Raw genomic sequence first — 18,846 nt, 5'->3', positions numbered from 1 at the left:
AATGGGGTTGGGGTAATGGCTTCATTGGGGTTCATCTCCCAAATATCCTTTCCACGTGACTTTACGATGCTCCAGATTTTCCCAGCTAGTCCATTGGCCTGTGCTACTGCCTTTGCGCATCTCACCGCTTCCTAATGTTGTCGGGTGTTTATCACAACCAACTTTCTCCTTGATGTTGCCTTGTGTCATGTGGGTTAACTTGTCCCCAGCCCAAGCCCACCTCTTCCATGCTGCACATGTCCTACAATATTTCGATGACTGAGAGCAAATTTTGTTGCTGTATGGATTCTGATGGGATCCATTTCCTTGCCATTGACAGTCTGGGAGTCACCGCTTGTATGGTGTTATCCTGAGACTCGACCAGGGTCATGTTCAGCCTGACTTTGATGCATTTATACTCCTCTGTAAGGTTGGAGAAATTCCCGCGGCAACCCAGAAGACCAAGCCATTTCTTGATGTACGAGCTGACCATTCTATCCAGCTTCTCGACTTGGGTCATTGGTATTTTGCAGACTGTTAGAGGCCACATCAAGCGGGGGAGCAATCTGAACTGCAGGCACCACAGTTTCCAGTTGCCAGGGAGTAAGGTCTTGTCTATGCTGGCAAGCCTTTGATGGCAGTCTCGAGGGGTGTTTTCCTCTTTGAAATTTTCATACCAATGACGGGTTTCTCTTGTGCACTTCCAAGGCAACGTTGCCTGCCATCCTGGACAGCTAATCCATGATGGCCCCTATAGGGTCTTACCCTCCTGTCAGTTGTCTTTTCACGCTGTAACTTGGTCTTTCCCTAGTTGTCAGCTGCACTTTCACAGCGGTAACTGGATGTCTCCAGTTTTTAGTTGAGCTCATAAGACTTGATATTACAATCCCTGGTATAATTGGCACTTTAGAGGTAATTGGGTTTTTCAGGTGGGCACCCTGTCTCATTGGTGTTTCGTTGATGAGCGCCGAACACCTCAATCGCAATCTCAATCTCAACCTGGCTTCCCAGGTGTTTTTTCCCCTTGATGGTCATTTTGCAGCCCAGTTTGTGTCCTTTCTCTTGATCCACAGCCAGTTGCTGCTTTCCTCTGCTTTCTCCCTGCTCTGATCCCTGAGGTCTAATGAGGCCTGTCCTTCACTCCCATCATCTTCAAAAGCTGTGGATTTTGCAATGAACCCTCTGCATCCAACTTAACCCCGAAGCACGTGGGCACACCAGCCACGTTGTTCTGTCTTTGCAGCCCTGACTAAGAAAAAATGTAGCAGATTATTAGTTACCTCACAACAATCTTTCTTAACTTCGCTATGTTGCCATAAGGTGGCCTTTTTTGGGGGAAAGTCTTTTCTAGTACAGTTTGATGTCTCACTCCTTGAAGCAATTGGGAGCTCTTTATGCCTGCAGTGTGAACTGATCATAAACGCATTCTATACTATAAGTTTGATGCACAAGTCAAATAAATTTAGCAGATTTAAATTTTTAAAAACAACCTTTAATGATAATTCTACTGTCTTCATATTGTAGCTATAGATTTACAGTCATCTGAAAGTCACACGTTTTTATTTGATTTAGAATATTTTAATTGGAGGTCTTCATTTTCTTTGATTTGTGACAAATGTTGGTAATGACGGCGTGTTTTATTACTCAACAGAGGCGTCTGTGCCGCTCTCGTCAGATGTTTTGGCAGGTGGTGTGGTACGTTGGATTAGCCTGTTCAGCAAGATGCGTCGGCTCGCCCACCCCGCAAACTGCTGTTACATAAAACACCAGGCACAGATTTGTTTTATAACAGTCTTGTCTACTCATTGCTGATTTGATCCCACTGTACTAATGCAAAGCTATGAGGACAGCTGTGTGTAAGCTCAGTGTTATGAGTGATCCTGATTGACATCCATCATGCAGTATTTGTATAATGCTCTACTATGCAAATAGATGTATAACTGAGATGGCTGCTTTTGTAATTTTATTAAAATGTTTACCATTATTCTACCAGGTTAATCACTGAGAACCAATTCTCATTTGTATCATATGCATTTTTTCATCCCACTCTGCGGATTGCTGTTAGATATGTGAAGCTTGGAATTGTGCAACACCACGTTCTCATTGTGCTGCAATGACAAAAATGATCTGTGCTCTGCTAAGCTATTCTTTCTTTTGGGTAAAACAGAATCTCACCTCATGCCTGAATGTGATGTTAAAGTGTATGGGTGAATGAGAATCGAGTGGCACTTTGTTCAGCCACTAACTAAGAAAACTTAGGGTGAAAAGAGTTCACGTAGACAGGATACTTGCTTACCTGTGTCATTAAATCTTTCTGTTTTAAAAGGCTCTTCTTGCTCAAGTAGTCTCTCTTTGTTCTCCAGTCAAATGAGTGCTGCTTTTCATAAACACAAGCACAGATTAGATTGATTTAAGAGTCTCTGTTCAAACAGTCATTTTAACAGAGAAGGGTTTACGAAGGATGCAGGTTTTTTGGGCTAGGGCAAAGGTTTTGGTTGCGTCTTAATTTATTCTTCGACACAGAGAGATTCTTCTTTGTATTGGAAATTCTCATTGGCTGAAATTAGTCACAGAGAAGGAGTTCTCTGAGTTTAACTTGTCACGTGAGAGGTGTATACATCTGCATTTCCCCCTTATTTGTCTGAAAATTTAGATTTCCCTTCTGATGGATTCATCATTCTGGACAGCAATCTCATTTCCCTGTCAACACTATTTTTCATTTGTTTTTTTTTTTTGTCGTTTGTTTGCTTACTGTACTGTTTATTGTCTCAGGATTGGTGGGTTTGACTTGGGAAAAGAAGTTGCTATCACTTCAGCTCATGCTGTTGTTTCCTGAGTTTTCAGGAGGAAGGAATTCCCTCCAGTGCCTGTTGTCCACCCGACATCCGAAGGCACACACACACACACACACACATGCAGGAGAGGGAAAAAAGAAATGTTTATTTCCTTGAAGAAGTGTTAAGTCAGGTGGGCGTTGTAAACTCCAGCAGTGTCTTGAATCTCTATTGTTTCAATGAAGGAAAATGTTTTAGAGATTATGATAATGATCCACTGTGTCGCCAAGAACTCCTTTTCCTGTGGGACTTCCTTGTCATGACAGTAACGTTAAAAGGCATCAAGACTATTCAAGGTCAATTGGTTCTCTCTGGAGAAAAAATCTTTTTTCACCTCAATGCCCACTATGGTTCTTTTTTAAAAGATCAAAATGGAGAGTTTATAGAGTAGGAATAGACTAAGCCTTGGAAGACATTACTTGTTCTTCAAGTCAGGGGCTCCAGACATTTTCTTTTGCAGGTGCTATGGGGTTGCTCAACTTTTCGGAGAGGGTGCTCTGAGATTATGCATTCCCCCATGCCGGTTACCAATAATTTCTACTCCAACACCCGCTAGGCCACGACACACACGTGGGCGCACATATTCCCGCTTCACAACATTCTGTGGTAAACACAAGGCTAGCTCATATACATTCACAAGCCTACCTAAGTAAACACTCCTCCGTATGAATATATAATTCAACACACACGCATCAAGCAACAGACAAAAGTTTACTTTGTTTGTGCACATTTCAGCCTCAGATTCAAAGATCACAAACTAATGCTGCCAATGAACAACACATCGATTAAAGCAGAACTAAGTAACTTGCGCTTAGCGCTACCCCTAAAGGTCCTTTTGGTTATGTCACTGTTGTAAACACTCCGCACCCCCGAGGCAGTAGCTCCTCCCTCGTGCTACAGTGAGATGGGCAGCGGGAGGTTTCCTAAATGTACCGGGGCAAAATTAAAGTGGTTAATCTTGAATAAACCTACATTCTGAGTGAACTCCTCCTTTAGTAACTCAGTAAGTTGATCATTTATACCGTAAAACCGGTGTTGTTTATGATAAGGGAAGTGATTAACCAGTTGTCTCCCCTGTCATCCTGCTGCGCAGACACGCACACTGACACACGCAGACACGTTCCCTGGTAATGACGTCACTGGAGCGATGAAGTGAGCAAAAAGCACCACTGTCTTCAAGCGACTCATCACGGGCGATTGAAGTGACTGCAGTCGCTACAGTCGTGTTCAGTGTGAACGCACCTTTAGTGTGTATTGGATTGTCGTAAAGCAGTACGTGTTGTCATGAGAACGAGAACAGAGCTGTAAGACTGCTACAGAGGCAGAGAAAGTTGCAAGTGCTGTTTTCTGTTAAGGTGAAAAAGTTACTTAGTTCCATGTCAACAACACAGCCCTAATATGAATGAACATCACATAGAGATAACCACAAGGAGTCAGAATGTTCAACTAAATCACCATTAAATTCACAATAGGCTACATACATATCACAATTTTTTCTTTGTAAATTCACGATCACAGTTTTATCACAATTTTTTTCATTGAGATCATTTTGACTATTAAACATTAAACATTAAATCGGGGCTTTCGCCTTTAATTGGCCATGTAATGTTTGTACATTAATGGAATTCGTCCTCTGCATTTAACCCATCCCTGAGGAGCAGTGGGCAGCCATTTTGCGGCACCTGGGGAGCAGTTTTTAAAGTTCTTTCCCAATAAAACAAACCAAATCACCTACTTAAATTACCCTCAATGGAAAAAAGGGATGTAAGATAATTTAAGTCGGGGTCATTTTCAAATTAAAAAAAATTATAAATAAAAATGTGTGTAAGCAATTTATCAAACTGGTTCCAAGTACAATTAACATCAAACAAAAAGGCTGACATGTTCTTATAGTCACACACAGTCTTTTTACTTTGTTTAACTAAAGTAGTGTAGCATTAGCATTAGCAACACTTGCTACATAACAAGGCAGCATAACAGTCTAGTGATTTCTATTTGTTTTTGAGGTAAGACACTCATATTAATAAAATCATACTTTAAACAGTCTTTTTTACCCCTTATTTCACACAGTTTGGACAATCATATCCTTTACAAGATAAAACGTTACTGCTGTGGTTACATTAGGCCGGGGTGATATGGACCAATATTCATCTCTCTATATTTTTCTTCAAAATGGCAATATATAAACTTATATATAAAATATTTTAATTTTTTTCAACATAAGAAAAACAACAATGGGTCAAAGTCAGTGTATAAAATGCCACAAACACCCTTTTATTAATCACTAGCAGCACAATATCAACATTTTGATTCACTTTTGACTTTTTCCTTACTTAGGGCTATAAAGTGTGGTTAAATTCTGTAGTGTTGCTAAATCATATTCTGAACGCTGTCCCTTTAAGAAAGTCTGTAAACAGCCCCATGATCTGCAGCTGCTGCGGAGCGATTCACAGAGAGTTAGTTAGAGAAGAGAAATACATGCAGTGTTTTCTCAAACGTCTCAGAGTGCTTCCAACACTCAGAAATGATGGAGTTTTACAGCAGACAGATGGACATCTGCACTGAGCCTCAGAGAGGCAGCTGCTAATACAGAGAGAGTAGCACAGCTACTCTATGCACCAGGAGGAGGGGGAGCAGAGCGTACTCTCTGCTCATTGGCCGAATCATCTTGTGTTGGATTTATGTTTTTAGTCTACAAATGTGTTATATCATTTATGTAATTATTCATTTTCAAATGATAAGTGAATTATGGTAGACTAACATAAAAAAATCTAAATAAAATACAGAATTTTTTGGGGGGTGATAAGGGTATGCTAGGGGTAGCTTCAGCGCCCCCTAGCCACTGCCTGGCGCCGCCCATGCTACAAGTGCATCTGTTTCAGAAGCTGTTCAATGATTATTGGCCGTCAGTCAATATCAGTCAAACATTTTAATTTGAGTCAAGGATGGGTCAATGTTTTAATGGAACAAATCCAATCCTCTGACTTAGAGCAGTTGATGTGCAGGATATTTTAAGACATTTAAAAATAGTGTCTTTCTGTGTTCATCCTTAGCTGGAATAGCACATTCCTTACTTATTCAACTCAACTAGGGCACCACATAATTAGAAATTAAATCTCTTTTGCTATTGCCATCAGGCTTTTTTGAAAATGTGAATGCCTCCTAGAAGTTGCCACGAAAGTCATATTTTTGCACTATTTAATTGCAATTTTCTCTTAACTGCCTTTTTTATATTGTTTTATTTTTTGGTCACTTGCTCGTGTTTCTGCTTTTGGAATTTTGTAACAGTGTATTCATACATACATGGGTGCATGTGTGTGGTATACATTTGATGTATGCAGGGTTCTCACCAGGAATTTTTCACAGCATAGGGGGAATCGCGTGGCGTGCGAGTGAACACAATCGGTGCAGAAAAATTTTTGTTCCAGCCTTAATTTAAAGCTGAAAGTTATTTGTTGAATTGGTGAAGGTGAGGATGAATGTAGTTAGAGAGTTACTCATCCTTGGTGTATATCCTCCACTAATAAATACTCACTCACACTGTATGGACAAGAAATAACATTTTATTCAAAAGACTGATTCCAAGATGTGCTTTTCAAATTTAAATGAGGTACTATATGGGACCTGCATTAATATTAGAACAAGCTTTAATCGGGCCGAAAAAAGAAGACCTGAGCCCGACAGAACATGGCCCGAATCTGTTTGACCAGTATGAAGCCGATGGCTCTTTAAGCTCAAACATGCAGCGTCATGTGCCACTACACCATTACGTCTGGTTGAAGAACACTGTTTATATTGGACGATAATTACTGTTACCAAGCGGATGATGCACACAGGCAGCATTAGGGGCAGCTAAGTGATGGCAGGGGTCTTCGGGGTCCTCAGGTAAAGACGGTTCATCTGAGCAAATTGCCTGTATAAAATTGATGGTGCGGCTGTTGTATGTGTTTCTGGGTTATGCAGATTAAAAGGAGTTTAAACAACCTGTGCACGCCTGGAAGTCCCTTTTGTGTCCAAGCGTGCACCAATTATTATGACAGTAGCGATTAAAAAAGGAAAAAACTACAGAAAAGCCCCCCAACGTTGCTGAAAACGGAGTGTAGGGGACGGCATCACTCTGTAGGTGAGAAAAATAACATCGGGGGGGGGGCCCTACGCCCTACTCCTCCTGTCTTGGCTGGATCAAACAGCGCTTAAACCACCTGAAACCCCATTTAAACTCCCAAAAAACTACGCAAATCATCACTGACCCCTAAATATAGAGCCCACCAGTGCCTGCTTAACTTTAATGTGCCTCTGAAACCCTTTCTTGTGTAGAGCAGTAGCGCTCTGTGCAGCTTCACCTGCTCAGAGTGTTAACATCTCATCAGAGCTACAGAAGATCAGTGGGAAAAGTTGCGTGTTGTTGTGGATGATACCATCGATGCCAGGGTAATGCACTGACTGAAATGTTTATTTTTTATATGCAGTGAAATTTTTCAGTTTTCATAAAAGTGTCCATGTTTACAGAGAAGTTGATAATACTAGCACTGAAATTAGTATTTTCTGCTTTCATTTTGTTTTTAATGATTTAAAGTTAATTTGCACAAATGTCATCACCCAATATTTTGGTGAAGCATTATTTTGTATCAGTCTTCCCTTAAAGACTTAAACATAACACAAGGACATTGGACTAGTTGTGGTCAGTGTGTGTTAAGAAGAGCCACTGTGCAGTATACACTTTAATTTACTTGGCTGTCATTCATGTGAAATTGATTGACACTTTTTTGTAATTCCTGTGAAATGGATTCAGTGCAGTAGATCAATTCTGAATTTCTCAAGTGACAGATATCGTGATATATTGATTATTGCTGTATCGTCGTATCGCGATATCATTGTTATCGTGGGCAAAAATATTGTGATATATCGTATCGTGAGGTACCTGGCGAAACCCAGCCCTAGTGCTAGCTGCTACATGCTGCAAGCGCAGCGTGACTGACAAATGAACAAACTCAATAGATAAATATTATTATCTGAAGGAGAGAGAAAATAACAAGTTCGGTGTCTTACTATTTATGATGTGCTAACTTATAGCAGTACAAAAAATATGTTTTATTTCACTTGTGTTTTTATTATTTGAAGATTGATAAAAGTACACATCAATATGACAGGTCGCCCTTGGGACTAATCTCAAACACAGCGGAATGTAATGGCTATGCTTGCATCTGTTCTAGTCTGTTAAAAACGAACAATAAATTTCTTTATAAAGCCACTTTGTTATACATCAACGTGTTGATTTGTAATTTAAATGAAAATACCTTGAGTTGAGGGCGTTTCTCAGCAATTATGAGGTGCAATTAAAAAAGACATTAATTAGATTAATTAATTAAAGAGCATGATTAATTAATCACATAATTTTCTTCTCTTGACAGCACTAGGTTAAATCTCTTTAAGATATGTGGTGCTGAAGGACAAGCTGCATGCTGTATATATATAGTGTCAGCATGAAATACTTGCTCCAAGATGCTTTTTTCTTTGAAGTCAGCATCCAACGTGAGCATTTTTAAATCAAAGTTAAAGGCACTCTTTTTCTCTACTGTGTATGAGTGAGAGGGAGATTTTTGGTCATATTGTTGATGTAATTTGTTTGTTGATGGTTGATTTTACTGATGATTTGAAATGTTCTTATTGATTTTAAGCTGTTGAAAGTTTTAGTAGATCTGGTTCAGAAACAAAGTTCCAGGTGGCGGTGGGGGAGGGGAGGAGGGGGAGTGTCTTTCTGCGCCAAAAATGATAAGCAATTTTTTTCGATTCAGGCTAGCTCAATCTAGATAGCCTTGAGTCCCATTCTCCCAGCAGTGAATCCAATAAGGTGGCCTTTTAACGCTGAGCATTCAACTTCTCCAAGATCGATTTAATTCTGTCTAAATGTTCCAAAGCAGCCTCCCGCTGAGTTGAGTCTGAGTGTTGAGAGCCCTTCTCCATCCTTCAGAAATGGCTGGCAGCCTTCTCAAAACAGCTGCCGACATAAATACGGACTCTGCGATTGATCAGAAAGCTGCCAGCTCCAATCAGCAGCATGCCTGCTACCATAATTCCAATCATGTAGATGTCTACCATGGAAAGAATCGACATATATACAACTCGCCACTTGTTCCAAGGGTCAAGCGCATATCCAGCCGCAAACTTACCGGTCAGACGGGCTGGCTCACTACTGCCCATTCTTTTTGTCGAAAAAATGTGGTCGATTGCATTGAGAGACCAACTGATTAATTCCATTATTCCAGATTTGGATAGAGATGCAAAGAGAGTCTCCTATTAAATCCACAAAACCAGACAAAACAAAGCAGCAGCAACATATACGGGTGGGAGAGAGGGATCTGGATCACTGCTTAGTAGGGATGTAACGATTCACTCAACTCCCGATACGATTCGATTCACGATACTGGATTCACGATACGATTCTCTCACAATTTATTTTACAAAATGGGACTGTAGACAAATTTTTTTTTTTGGGAAAAAAACTAGAAAATACTGTACTATTTTCCTTTTATTTTTCATTGTCAAAAGAATCCCTTGATAAACTATTCAAAACAATGCAATTTAACTAAAAATAAATCTTGAATGAAATAAATAAAGGAATAATACAAATGAAAATGAAGCCTATTAATTTAAATTCTGGTTCTATAATAAACAATGCAAAACTGCATAATAGTTCTTTTTCTTTTAAAAGTGCAACTGAAAATGTATTTTGTGCCTTAACAATTGGACTTAAAAAAAAAAAAAAAACGTGATTGCACTGATTTACATCATATTTGTTTGGACCAGCAGAGGGCGCTGGTAGCACAGTGGTCGGTTGGCATGCAGATATCTTGCAGTGAAGAAGAGAAGCTATGCTAGCAGACAGAGCTAATAGAAAAACGTGACTTTTACAGATATTCAAGTAATATTACAGATATTCTTTCGGTGCTAAAGGGGTAATGAATCATTTATTAACATATTTAAGAGTAGAAAGCGGCCAGAAAGAAAGTATTAGCAGACTCCGCCCGCCGCCTACTGCGATTCAATTTTTAGAAAATCGATATCAACCGTGATACCTATGAATCGATTTTTAACTGCCTTACGATTAATCGTTAAATCCCTACTGCTTAGCAAGGGCTACATATGCTATAAGGCATTGGTCTTGGAAAAGGTTTGAATTTGTTGCCAAGCCAGAAGCAAAAAATTATTTGAGATAGTCTTGGTATGTATCTCTGGGGAAAGGCATAGCGCATTTAAAACAGGATGCTATTGAAAAGCAAATCATGCAAGATAGTTTAACTTTCCTGTGAAAATGAAATGTTGATTGGCTGTTACGAGCTCTGCTGTCTGTCTTTTCCCCGCCCAGCTGAAGCAGGTGATCAGCTGGAGACCTCACTCAGCAGAGTGGCTAGTGAACACTCATGGTCTGTGGTCTGTCTGTCATCTTGGTTACGCTTGTGTGGGCGTGTGATACTCCTGTGAGGGGAGGATGTTTGTCTGTGGACCTTTGTGAAACTTTAAGTTGGTAGTTATTTGTTGGGTTTATGTTGGGAGGCGTGTTTTATTTAAGGTTTGTTGTAAACCGTTCTCTTTTAGTTCAACAGTTAATATTTGATTTATTTTGTTATGAATAAACATAACCTTATTTCTGCATTATTTCTGTTTCCTTGTCTTTTATCCTGGTTTTGTTATTGTTTTTTCCCTTACTGCTCAACACCACCACAAGGAACGTAACAGGTTAGCTCACAAAAGGTCATGTGACTTGGAGGATCTTTCGAGACAAAGAGAAGACAACTTTGACCCCCCTTGGATCAATTCTCAGAGTCTTTTTCATTCAGTCACCAGCTGCCCTGCTTGTCAGAATCAGTGTGGTGTGCATGCGTCTGTTAGATGACCCATTGAAATCATTGTGGTGCAGTGTGCCTGTTACCACGGAAACACAGGCTTCTGTCGCTCTGAGTCCTTCTCTCTCTAGTTATTCTTCCCTCCCCTTTCATTTCCCCTCCACACCAGCCTGGGGTCATGTGACCGTGCTGACGTCAGGCAAGCAGAGGAGCCCGTTAGTTTGAGGGATTTGAATAAACCTCCTGCTCAGCCTGCAGAAGTCGGACAAGCAGTGTCTCCAGAGGGTCTTTATCTACTCCTCCTCTTCCTCCTCAGCTGTTCGCACTCAATCTGTCTCTTTCTTTCTCCCTCCTTCTTGTGCTTCCTTTGCTTCTCGCCTGTTGCTTCTTCTCTTCTTCCTCCTCCTGCTGCTCCTACCACAAACTTAGTCTTGCTGGGTGATGGACTGCTGAACAGCTCGTACAAAGTGAGGTAAGCCTCCTGGTGTTTTCTCTTTTGTGTGTATGTATCGTGTGCTTCAGTAGCTTGTAGCTGCTTTCAGAAGGTTTGTGTTTTAGTGACTTTACTGCAGGATAAAGACATTCTTGTGTATTTTTGTGTTCTTTTGTTGTGTCTTCTAAGTATGAATTGCTTTAGTACAGAATTGAGTGTTGTAGATTTGGAGGGAAATGCCCGCCGTGTAGACCAGATGCTTTCCTTTAGAGCCAGCAGTCGAGTCTCTTTCCGATCGCCATCTCTTGTAGGAAACAAATGCTTGGCAGAGAAGACGAGGAAGGAGAGTGTAAACAGCTACAGTGGCTGTTTGCATGTTTAGTTGTAGCTCCACATGTCTTTACCGTACAAACCATTGCTAATATTAGACCTAGTGGTGCACGCTGTACCTCCTGCCTCTGTGTGTTAGTATGAGGTTGGGAGTGAAGAGGATGGGGGGGTGGGGCAGGTGGCAGCTGTGTTTGAAGGGGTTGGGAAAGCCTCAGAAATATACAATATACTGTATAACTGTTGCAGTTTTATTACAGTTTTCCTTTTTTAAGCTACGTCTGGATGAAGTAGGCCATTTTTTTCCATTTTATTTTTTCAGATCTATGTAGAATTGTCCAACGCTCCTTCCCCAGAAATGCTCCTCACTAAATCCACACAACCCCACCTCAATGACACCAAAATATATTCCAACTCACATTAACCCAGTCAAAGTGAAAATTGTTGGAAAGTGCAACCACGGGATCCCCCATTTCTTATTTTGTCCTCTTCTTCATTTTATCTCCTTCTCAGAGGCAACCCCACCCCCATCACAACCCCTCTCTTTCTGCCCTAAAACTCTAACCAGCCAGTATTTGCATCGCAAGTTTTTGATCCAGGAATCAACTTGTTAGCAATGAACACTTACAAAGCACTTAGCATGTGTTAAATACTGCATTATTGTATTAGAGAAAGGTCAGTGTGACAAACTACGTACAATAGATGGTCTGTTTGCATACAGAGCCTAAAAAAAGGCATTTAGGTCAGATATGTAATTAGTATTTTTATCACTGAAAGAAAAAATATTAACTATTGACAATTTTAGATGACCCACAGCAAGGTATGTTTCTCCCATAAGCATTCTGTGCTGCACATCTCTAAATATTGTATAGGCTTGATGGCACATCTCTCTGCTTTAAAACCATTTTATGAGTAGAATTTTATTAGAGCCTATTTGAAGAAAAGAGAATATACTGTATAGTGCCATGAGGCTTTATGTACTAATGTACTTTCTTTTAACTCCAGTGTGTTTATATGTTTTGGTCTAGATAGGTTTGAGCTAGTGCCCACCTTTGTGTGTTGGTGCTATCATTAACTGATAGGCTGCCTACATTTCTATAGGTTTGTAGGACAGATGGGTGTGTTAATAAGATACTAGATAAAGTATATAATCACATGGGAGAATATGACAACGTTCATTAATATTTAGTGTCACATTTTCTGGGATACAAATACAAAATCCTGTGTTACATCTTGTTTCACCATGAGTAACAATGCTGCAGCATTTTTACATCTACAAAGATTTTTGTGCAGAATTGGTAAAACTGCAGTCACTTCAGCCCACCTGGGTTTTATAATTTACTGAATATCATTCTACCCTTTCAAAGATGGGGCCCTTTTCTCGCCTGCTGAAAAGGTACAGTAAGTGACTGATTGGCAGCCTCATCCAAATGACTAAAACAGCTCAACTCAAAGACTATTATGTAACCTTTACTGGTATGAATGAGAGGTGATTTTGAAGCTGCATATGGAATACAAAGCACTTCAAATGCACACTATGTTGTTTGACTAACTGTGAACATGTTTGATGAGGTTGAAGGCATGTGATGTGATTCCCCGTTTTAAGGTGTCTTCCTTGTTCAGATGCAAGGCATGTGTGAATCTGTAGTTAGATAGCTGATAGTGGCATCCAAATGCTACGCCCACCTCCATTTTCAAAGTCTCATTTCTCCTTTCATTTTAAGTGCAACATCAATATCCGCACACTGTAATGTTCCTGAGGGGTATTCCATAAAGCGGGTTATGTTCAAACTCTGAGTATGTTCAGGCTCAAATGAGGGAAACTCTGCGTATCCCATTCCAAAAAGCGAGGCATGTTCTTCTCTGAGTATGTTACCCGGGCAACATTGTCCGTGAACTAAACCTGGTCGCTGGCAGGTTTTATCAAAGAAACCCTGGGTTTCTACCAGTGGCAGCTGCTGGTCTTTCATGCAGGGGAAGCTCATTTTCTGCCTACTTCAGAAAATGTATCTGTTTATTTAAATGTGAATTCTAGTAGAATTCACATTTTGTTGTCAACAACTATTTGTAGATTATCGCACGCGCGTAGCTGCTGTGCGCTGGAGTGTGAGTGTTTGGTCAAAAGTCTCACAACACAAGCAGTAACAGTCTCCACAAACACCAAAAACAGACACTAGGTTTGTCAGAAGTTAATTCGCTATGAGAGGATCAGCAAAGTCTCCGTGTCAACACAGAGCAACGGACTGAAATATTTGAAAAACCCGCCTGTGTGCATACGTCATACTCTCTGATTGGCTCATTTCGCTGTCAATCAAAATTGAATTAGCCTGAGACAGATCATCCAATCATCATCCATTATTCCAGCATCCGGAACAGACAGATCCAGCCCACTGCTCCATAGACCTCCTGTGAAGCCCGGCGTCCGATGGGCGGGACTAAGTGCGTCATAACTGAGCATTTATCCAATGAGCGTCTAGTTTGACTGCAGTGGATCAACCCCTAAATCCTCTCCCATTGAAGTCAATTGAAGCTGAACTTCACCACTGTTTATTAACACTGTGACGCTGCGGTAATGAATGAAGAACGTCACGCTGTCACTGTCAGTTTCCTGTTATAAGAAGCTGATTCTGAACTAAACATACATGTGTTCTGTCATATATTTAGTCAATGAAATGTACACACAACACTACATATTTGACCACTGATTTTAGGGGAAGCTGAGGTTCCCTTGTAGTCTTAAAGCATCCGCCACTGGTTTCTACCTGGCTCCGCCCACCTGAACACCGTTTCTTAACACTTTAATAAACTTTAACACTTTTCTCTGAAACACATTAGTAACATCACACACCACAGACGTGCTCACATCACTACTAATGTTGTGTTGCTTTACGTTTTTTTTTTTTTTTTTTTTTTTGTGATAACTGTAATTTCCTTTATAACATTGTAGATGTAGATCATTAAGTGACAGTCACTGAGAGGTTGATCTGTATTAAAACATCTACTGACGTCTGTAGTAAAGTTCTCTGAATACAAACCTGTGGATAATACAGAGGAGGAGACGATCATTTAAATAAATCAACTTTTAAGGCTCGATTGTTGTTTTATATTGTTATACAGTTAAGTCTGTAGATCATACATCTTTGAAGGTATGATGGCGCAGTGAATTGTGACGCTGCTCTTGAAAGCGACGGGTCATGGGTTCACGTCCCGCTTCAGTGTTTTTTTTATGACATTTTTTAGGACGTTGAGATGACTCTGGTGACAATATTACATTAAGAATCAATATAAATGATGTGATATTAAGCAGCAACCACTGTCTTTATATCCAGTGTAACAGGAGGGCTCTCTATGCAGACATCCTATGCTGCTGACACGTCTCCTCAGACACACTTCATTCATATTATTCACCTCTCGTCACGTCACTGAAGCAATAAAGTGAAGTGACCAAAAAGTGTGACTAATTGCGGGTGATTTAAGCCACTATAGTCATTGAAGACTGAACACACCTTTAGAACAGGCTCATTTTCATCAAACAACGGCTTATTTCACCCATTACGGTGAATAAATCACTATCTTCCGTTTGGTTGTCATGGCAGTTTGAGTATTCTGTGATCCATTGATGATGGCTTTTTATCGCGCGCATGCATGTAAGTAACCCAAGGTTTACATAGTCAGGGTTGATTGACCCACTTCATACCAGAGTTTCCCATCGCGGGATATGTTGACCCAGAGTTTATGGATAGACTCAGAGTTAGTTAACCCACCTTTATGGAATACCCCTCTGGTCATCTTAGGAATAACATCAACGTCCAAGGAACTAAATGACAGGTACTGTACCTAAACTCTAAAACTGTCACGGTCCGGTGTGGACCTAAATGCAAGGAGAGATGGAGGCAGGATAGAAGCATAACGTTCCTGGAACCAGTCCATGTCTTATTCTCAAAACAAACTTAAATCCAAAACAGGGGACCAGACACAGCAGGACACGAGGAGGGAGACAACAAACCTGACACCACCAACGAACAAGCAACCACACTGTGACCAAGCACTCAGTTAAATAGTGGAGGAGGCCTGATTGGGAATGGGCCACACCTGGGTGAAAACACGAGGGAGCTAATCAATCACCAACCAAGCATACAGACATCACTGGGGGTGGAGCCACAAGCAGGAACACCTGAAACACAGACAAGAGTTAAACACATGACGAGACTCAAAATAAACAAAGACAGAATAACTAAAAGAGAACCCCAAGGGCTAAAACCAACAGAACATGACAAAAACATTGAATTAAACTGAGATTTCATCATGTAAATACAGTATATACCAGAAATACATAGGAGTAGTTATGACTTGACCAGAATATAATATTTCAATACTGATTGGCTGAAATCTTCAAAATGGCGATGCCCACATACTGTATAAAAGGATATTATGTGGGGTTGAGGCTAAAAGTTTATTGAAATGACTTCAGAGACATTTCTGACATGAATGAGTTTTATTATTAATCTTTAAACTTATTATTCTTAAATGCTTTAATGTCATGAGTTGTGTATTGCTTTAAATATAAAACCTTTTCCAAGGTTATGAAAATGTGTTTACAAAATTACAAAACATTTTACAGTCGCTAACAGTAATGCAAAAAAAAGTGTTCTCACACATGGTTTTGGTCAATGAATTGTCAGCTCTCATAGTGAATTATAAATGGCAAACACATGTGTGACATAACAAAAAGAAAAGCTTATGTTGTGTCTTTAAGGCTCTGCAACTCTCTAAGAACAATATCTGGCTTGGTAGTTTTTGTATTTTCCTGCTCAGACTCTCACAACCTTAGAATGCTGGTCTATAAACTCACTAATGAAATAATAGAACACTTCAGAGAATAATGGGAGATTACTGACCAATTCAATTCAACTTTACACTGGTAAATCCCTGACCTATAGAAGCATTCGATAATGACACATTGCTTATCCACAATACAAAGAAAGTAACACTTTACTAACATTATGCTATAGTTACACTCAACTATTTTTTTCTTCTTTTTGAGACTTGGCAGCACGATTGCATCTTTTTTTAAAGTTTATTTTGTGTCCTTCTGACTTTTTGGGTTTTAGCAGGATGTGTCAGAAAACTTATCACGAGGATAACTGGCTTTTTGTGGTTAAACATTTTTAGAAATCTCGCTTTTTGATCCTTTTGATGTTAGCTCTTCCTGTCATTGTGAAACAGAGTTCATCTAATGTTGTATTGTTCATCCACTAATAGGAAGGTGAGATGACAATAGTGCAATTGTCACAACTCAAGTTATTCTTTCTCTGGAAAATCATATTAATTTATATATCTGCGTTTTCTAATCCTCCCTAATAGCAAGATTAAGAGATTAAAATGAATCCGGAACAAAACACACTCAGTGAGGAATTTCTGTGACAGCTGAATCTGATAGCGATGGATTTGTTTGTTGCACACTATAAAGTTGTGTTGTCTCATCCTTGTGTTAAAGGAGGACATCGTTGAAGGGAATTCAGGTGCTGGTGTGGCTGTTTCACCTCAGATAAGTCAGTGTGGCAGTTGTTTTACAGCTATTTCTCTTATCTCTTTGGGTGCTTTATTTGCACAAGAAGATCATAAATTCTGCATCAGTGAAGTTTTTCCTGCTCTATAACTTCATAAGAGCAGCATGCCCTGCTGTGACTTGGCTTTTAAAGGGAAAGAACAGTGTTTTGACTGAATGGTCATTTGTAACACGCAGAAAACCAATAGACTGGGGTTCTGCCATCCCATTATGGTGATTGAGGTTGGCTGGGTGGGACTTGCTGTCAGTAAACCTGTTTTAAGAAGATTCTCACTGACAGAGCTAAATTGTATGAACAGGGCTTCTGAAACATCCTATTTTGTTCTTAGGAAGTCTCATGTAACTCTGGTGGAAACTAACTTGAAGGTAGTTTATGCAACTTGTGATTTATGACCAGAGGCAGACCCACAGAAAAAGAAATGTGAGCTATACACTCACACTCAGGCAGACGGTGTGATGTTCTTCCTTTTAGCTACGAGGTGCTGTGGTTAGAGCCGTTGTACAACCAACCAGCTGTATAAGGCAGTAGCAACGTTCATTTATGATGCATTTATCAGTGAAGAAGACTGACTTTTAGCTTTACCTCTTCAGCTGCCCATTCATTTTATAGTGGATGTCATTTAAAACCATTATTATTCTAAGATTTAAAAAAAAAAAAAAAAAACCTTGAAGGCCCAAGTCAAAATAAGCTGAATATATGCTTGGAAAAATATGATAAAATAGCTCAAAGTAGTATGAATACATTGATCTTATATCACATTGTAATACTTGTTACACTATAGTACATTGTAGTATGCAGTACTTTATAGGGCTATAGAAGCTTTTCATGTCACACTCGAGGTGTGTTTTTTTTTTTTTTTTACATTTTATTTTCTATCTTCCTTACTTGCTTATATGGACAGTATTATAAACTTGCAACTTTTTCCTTTTCTTTCCATTGCACCATTCATTGAGTTGAAATGAACACAAATGAGTTCATGATAGTCATCAATCAGCCACTTATATGATCGCAATATGATGCTTTTTCGATGCTGTAGAAGCATTCGTATGGAATCAGAACAGTATCATAATGAATGAACTCTTGCAGGGTTTTTCACAAATGCACATGCTTTGTTTCACAAATATTATTTTGAGGCACACTTTTTCACATATCAGTAGCTCTACAATTGGTTTAAAAGTGTGGAGAAAATGTAAGAAGCCACATGATTGGCTGAAAGCAAACATCTGATTGGCTGATGAATTTGTCAATCAGTTTTATCAGCCAATGATGATGTTTGTTGACCCGCGACGTCAGGGCAGTCTCAAAATTCTCTCACAAATACACAGAAGTTTCACAGCACAGAAGCGGTTTGTAAATGCACATTCAGCAATTTGTATTATCTGTGGATTTATATTACATCTGTGCCTCAAAATAATATTTGTGAAACAGATCGTGTGCATTTGTGAATCTGAAGTACAACTGCAAAACAGATATATATTTGTGAACTAGAGTGTGTGCATTTGTGAAACAGATCGCGTGCATTTGTGAATCTGAAATACAACTGTGAAACAAAGCATGTGCATTTGTGAAAAACCCTGCAAGAGTTCATTCATTATGATACTGTTCTGATTCCATACATGTGCCGCATCCGGTGTGAATGCAGCATTTTCGTGGTGACAGAAATATAATCTAATTACAAAAGTGCAAATATGATGAGAGCTACATTGCTTAGCGCTAGCCAAACGTGCTTGATCATGGTGGCAGAGAGACTTTAAGCTTTGGCAAAACATAAAAACAAAAGACAGAACAAGACTTTTTTCGTGGAGAACGAATTTCTCAAATTCCATCAAACATCAACCTCACCCCTCTCATTAAGGGGT

At 39.6% G+C, this 18,846-nt stretch overlaps 1 protein-coding gene across 2 annotated transcripts in view; it reads left to right on the top strand.

Annotated features, from left to right (window-relative positions):
- ncalda (neurocalcin delta a) overlaps window positions 1-18,846 on the top strand; it is a 98,626-nt gene that overhangs the window by 26,927 nt on the left and 52,853 nt on the right. Inside the window, exon 1 of one of the 2 annotated variants that reach the window (XM_028470918.1) lies at window positions 10,816-11,129. The exons of the other annotated variant lie outside the window; for it this stretch is intronic. The gene's annotated coding sequence lies outside the window, so the exon portion shown is untranslated. Of the gene's footprint in view, window positions 1-10,815; window positions 11,130-18,846 lie in introns of those variants that run through there. 2 annotated transcript variants of the gene reach the window in all.

Source organism: Gouania willdenowi, chromosome 16 (assembly GCF_900634775.1).
Source record: "Gouania willdenowi chromosome 16, fGouWil2.1, whole genome shotgun sequence".
Classification (NCBI taxonomy): domain Eukaryota; kingdom Metazoa; phylum Chordata; class Actinopteri; order Blenniiformes; family Gobiesocidae; genus Gouania; species Gouania willdenowi.
The sequence above is the reverse complement of the archived record's forward strand: the minus strand, read 5'-3'. Positions and strand labels throughout refer to the sequence as shown.